The following is a 6049-nucleotide window of genomic DNA, read 5'->3' as shown; positions in this document are numbered from 1 at the left end:
CCCCCGCCCCCTCTCTCTCTCTCTCTCTCTCTCTCTCTCTCTCTGTCTCTCTCTCTCTCTCTCTCCCTCTCTCTTTCTCTCTCTCTCTCTCTCTCTCTATCTATATATATATATATATATATATATATAAGCTGTCCATTGCTATGGTGCAAAGAGCACTCCCTTATAATCACTCATCTTAATTCATCGCGACCTCACAAAGTTACATTATAATCAGTGAAGTACTTAATGCTGCATGATGAATCTCTTATTTACATTGCGTCTACACTTTGTTGTAATGAGATGATTCGTGCTGAACACAACACCCGGTGAGTGGATTCTAACTTAAACGCCTCTGACTGTCTGTTGTGTTCAAGAAATAAACAGATTGGTCTGTGATTGGCTACATTGCTCAACGCTGCACAAACACATGATCTCCAGTGTGCAAACCATAACTGTTTGCCAAATTTGCAATTAAATGCTATTATTACAGCTTTAACTGAGGGTGCTATTGATTTCGTTTGAGCACTCTAGTATTTACAATATTGGTAAAAGTTTAATGTTTCTTCTAAAATAAAAGTGAAGACATCTTAAGACAAAGCTGATTATCTCATTGAGACATATAAGAGAATCAGCCCTTAGTATCCTGAGTGTAGCATAACCTGTCAGAGCCATAGCCTTGTGGGCAACACATCGACGTGAAGGAACAACTGCACTTCAGACAGCATGGGCTCGAATCCCAGCTAAAGGTACTTTCCTGCTCCTGTTCAATTCTCACCTGTCCCATTGTTTCCTGTCTCTACTCCTACTGTTCTGACCACTAAAGGTGAAAAACCCCAATGTAATCAAGAAAAAAAAGAAAGAGCAACCTGTACAACATTTCCTGCTCCTGTTCAATTCTCACCTGTCCCATTGTTTCCTGTCTGTACTCCTACTGTTCTGACCACTAAAGGTGAAAAACCCCAATGTAATCAAGAAAAAAAAGAAAGAGCAACATTTTTATAATGGGGTCTTGAAAGAGATTACAGCAAGACAATAAAGAGATCTCCCATGTTTCTCACAGTCCATTCTCATTTTGTACTCCTTTCTGTCAGATATTTCTCATGACTCAGTTGTATCTACTTTTATTTCTCCTAAGGACTTTTGGGAGAAACATCTGAGGCACCGTTGATACTAAAATGAGAAATACATGAGAACCACAGTTAAGTATGCTGAGTTTAGAAAGAGCAAACTCTGAGCAATAGAATATTCCTATAATGGAGTCTTGATAGAGATTGCAGCAAGACAATGAATAGATATTCTATGTTTCTTCCACCACTTTGTGTCTACTTCTTTCTCCTAAGGACTTTTAGGAGAAACATCTGAGGCACCGTTGATACTAAAATTAGAGATATATGAGAATCTCATCTAAGTCTCCTGAGCTTAGGAAGAGCAACCACTGAGCAATACATTTTTCCTATGGGTATTTCCAGGTTCATTTGTCATCATCACCGCAGGAGGTTTGGTTTTGCTCCTGATTTGTGCTGTATTGCTTACTGTGGCCGTACAAAAGAAAAAGCAGGCTTGTGGTAATAATGAATTACTAAAATCTACATTTCTGATGTTTCAACAATGAAATCAGATACCTCTGCTCTTTATAGTCTCTAATGAAAGAAAAAACTTCACTGTACATAATGATTTTTTTTAAAGTGTAAATAAAACAAAGGTTATTGGAGTATGTTTACAAGTAAATACTATTTCAGTCTTTCTACTTAAAAATGTTGTTCAATTCAATGTTTCTACACCATTTTCTTTTCAGTGACATGAAATCAGATCTAATCATTCAGAACAATTATAAGTAAAACAGTTGGGTTTTTAAAATTTGGATTTTAATTTTTCTTTGTCTTCAGATTTTTTTTAGTCAGATTCTGGACTAAACAAATCAGTTGAGACAGTGACATTGGATTCAAGCTAACGTGGATGTTTTTATCGTAATGTAATATTCATCCGTCTCAGGGTTGGTCTCCTCCTCTGCTGAAGGGCTTCATCTGACAGAAAAGAGAAGAAAAGAGGTGAGTCAGGATCATCTTCACTCAACATTTCTATAATTAACTGCATCATGAACTTGTATTCTTCTCAAGTAGAAGTCATGGTGCACATTCTTACTCGATGATGATGAATCAATCATTTCCTTTTTCCAATTTACAGAACGCTTATGCGAAAGGAAACCCAGCTGTCGCCTCAAACTCACACACAGCTCAGAGTGATGACGTTTCTGCAGTGAACAAGTTTCACAGAGCTGCAAACACAGAAGCAGCCGACACAGACCTCGACTACATGAATGCTGCTGCTGCTGCAGTGAGAATCCAGTGAGCACAACAGTGTGAATCCAGTTCAGATCTACACAGAACTGAACGCCAGTAGACACAGTCACATTTATCAGAGTCTCACCGCTGGTTCTCTCCAAGAAGAGTCCATCTATCACTGTATCCATCAATCGATGGACTGATCACTGAAGCCTCTTGCTTTAGACTTTTGTTGCATATAAATGTTGCATATAGTTTTAAAATGGTACAGTAGTTCCAGTAGATAAAAATCTCCTGATAATTTACTCACCCCCATGTCATCCGAGATGTTCATGTTTTTCTGTCTTCAGTTGCAAAGAAATTAAGGTTTTTGAGGAAAACATTCCAGGATTTTTTCTCCATATAATGGACTTCAATGGGAACCAACGGGTTGAAGGACCAAATTGCAGTTTCAGTGCAGCTTCAAAGGGCTACACGATCCCAGCCGAGGATTATCTAGTAAGATGATCAGTCACTTTCTTAAAAAAAAAAAAAAATGAACAAAAAAAATAATATATATATATACTTTTTAACCGCAAATGCATTTTTCTAGAACACAGTTAAACACCTACATGAATAGAGATGTCAAAATCCAGGTCAATGAGTCTATCATAGTCTGTTATGGAAAGAAGAAGGTTGATTTGACAAATGAGCTTTTAATTGAGAATTTAAATGCCCTTAAATCACCATTATTACCAGTCATAATGAAGTCTTAATAAGACTCTCTAACACTTTGCCATTATCTTATTGTTTCCTGGAGCCTCAGTGATGCAACAGAGATGTCTGAAAGTGTAACATGTTGCTTTGGTTTGCTTTCATTTGTTGTCCATCAGAGGTCAGTGTGGAGAGGAATTGCTGATGTGTTTAATTGCATTGAAGAAAAATATTGTTCCTCGGCTGATGTGTGACCAGAGGTGGACAATCCAGGGGTCAGAAAGTAAAAGTCCTGCCATATGTTTATTCCACCCATGAACTCAGCAGCTGATTTCACCAGAGGAGGAACCAAGTTATTCCTTTCAAATCACAAACCAGTCTCGAGTCATATCCCAAGTCCTCAAAGAGTTAAAGTTAATGAGATAATTAAGTGACTAATGAAATGATGAGTGTGCATTAGTGATGAACATCTGCTGTTATTGAGAATTACAGAGGATCAGATGTTGATGTTTTATTGGTTAAAATGATGCCACCATCATAGAGATCAGTGTTTGCTTTAGTTGGGCTCTTGACCTTTTAATGATTCAAAGTTGTTCTTTGAATCATCCGGGGGTATTTTCTGATCCTTGGATGGTCCACCTCTGGTCATATTTCACATAATATTATAAGCATAATATAAAGTATATATGTAATATATATTCTGTGGCTGTAACAAACTTTTTTGTTTTCTGTCAGATATGCAGCACACAAAACTGTCTTTTCAATGTAAATGCAACTATAGATAAATTTATTAGATTTATTATAATTATTTGTGGCTTGTGCAAATGTTGGCAGTGTAAAATATGACATGTAATCATAATTTTGCATTGGTTTCTGTATTATTAGGTTTCTCATAAAGAGAAAGAAGTAATTTCCTTCAGAATGCATCAGATGCTTAATGTGGGTCTGCTACAACCTGCTGCAGTCACAATATATGAATATTACTCACCAGGTGAGCTGCACACACACCCACCCATCTTCTCACATGTACACTTAAAATATATAATTTAGCCAAAGTGATTTACAAATGAAAATAATACACTGATGTAAGGAGAGGGCAAGGAATATGTCAATACAAGTTGCTCTGCTATACACGGGAGCACATTGTTTTTAAAGTGCAAAACGTTGGTTGGTCAAATGCTCTGGTTTAAAGGGATAGTTCACATAAAAAATGAAAATACCCCATGATTTACTCACCCTCAAGCCTTCCTAGGTGTTTATGCCTTTCTTCTTTCAGACGAATCCAATCGGAGTTATAATATTAAACGTCTTGGCACTTCCAAGCTTTAGATTAAATGCATGTGTGTTTTTCAGTTGCACGCTGTACAAAGTTCTACCACCCTGAAAGGAAAGATGGTGCAATATTCAGACTGTGTAAAGGAGACCTGTGCCAGTGTGCAGAAGGTATTACAGTTACACTTTTTTTATTCACCATCAGAGGTGGACAATCCAGGGGTCAGAAAGTAAAAGTCCTGCCATATGTTTATTCCACCCATGAACTCAGCAGCTGATTTCACCAGAGGAGGAACCAAGTCATTCCTTTCAAATCACAAACGAGTCTCGAGTCAAATCCCAAGTCCTCAAAGAGTTAAAGTTAATGAGATAATTAAGTGACTAAGTAAATGATGAGTGTGCATTAGTGATGAACACCTGCTGTTATTGAGAATTACAGAGGATCAGATGTTGATGTTTTATTGGTTGAAATGATGTCACCATCATGGAGATCAGTGTTTGCTTTAGTTGTAATATTTAAGTGAGTGGCTCCAACCTTGAATGAGGCCACGAGCTGCTGAATAGCAAGTGCACATTCTGGCACGACTAACGCTCTCATTTGGGCTGAGTCAAGAACTGTTCCAAGGAACGATAGCCGTTGGCTGGGGGAATTGCAGTGAATAACCTCATTTTATTATCCCCAGAACCCAGACTGGCACTCCAGGGATGGCCTGCCAGGCCTCAGCCCATGTGAAAAGGGGTTGGATTAATTAATTCAAGTGGCTAGTCGCCGTATGGGGACCCCACACTCAGAAGAGGAATTTTGCTCTCCTTTCAAAATGCTTTCAAAAAATGCTTCGCTAGACCTAATGCTCTCATAACGAGAGCAGTCAGCCCCCGTGCTCGCTGCCTCAGCATGGGTGTGGGCCAGACGCATCCAATATGAAGCTGTCAGTGATAATAATCATTAGTGACAGCATCTTCTTTTAATCCGCCTAAAAAGATCAAACCACTCATTAGAAGAGGAGTACTGATGATTTTTATGTGTAAACACTCAGGCAGATCAAAAGTGCTGCGCGCATTCTCTCAGATCCGCTTGTAGTGGACAAGGGGAGGGGCAGGGCCACATTCATTGAAGAAGACATGCCGCGAGCAAAGCAGAGCGAGACATGAACTCTCGTAGTGTGAGCGATCTGTCTCAGCGAGCGCAGCCAAAGCGTGGGCGCGGCCCAGGCGAGAGGCACATTCAAATACGAAGCTGTCAGCGCTATTGAATCATTGGTGACAGCGTTCTGCGCCGATCCTCACGTGTAAACACACTGGCGGATCAAAGAGTTGCGTGGAGTGTGATCCACGCGGTGGCTTTGCCGGCATTAAATCACTCATGCCTAATCGCTCATCCCCGTGAGTTCATTATTTCTTCCTCCGAGTAACTGGGAGGAGAGAAACACAAGAGCGGGGGAGGCTGGTCTCAGACGATCTTTGAGGTGAACATGCTGGATGTGTAGGTCCTGGGCTGGTGTGGTTTAGTCCAGTTACAAAACCTAAACTATATAAAAAATTATGACTTAAAATCTTGATTTCCATCTAACAAACACTCATATGTTATGAATCTGTTTAGATTAGTAATATAAACAGAGCGTGTGCTGTTTGTCAGAGTCAATAATGTGCTCTCTGAAGATGTCCTGAAGAGCTGATGTGGTCAGAGATACGGAAAGGGGAAGGAAATGTTAAATATAGTTGCAGACGCAGCATGCTTTTTCACTCAGTATGGAAGAGAAAGACCATAACGCTTGCAGACGCAAAATTTTTGTCTTATATTTAAGCAAAACGCATGTAAA

Source organism: Sinocyclocheilus anshuiensis, unplaced genomic scaffold, assembly GCF_001515605.1.
Source record: "Sinocyclocheilus anshuiensis isolate Anshui unplaced genomic scaffold, SAMN03320099.WGS_v1.1 scaffold274, whole genome shotgun sequence".
Lineage (NCBI taxonomy): Eukaryota > Metazoa > Chordata > Actinopteri > Cypriniformes > Cyprinidae > Sinocyclocheilus > Sinocyclocheilus anshuiensis.
This window is presented reverse-complemented; position numbering follows the sequence as displayed.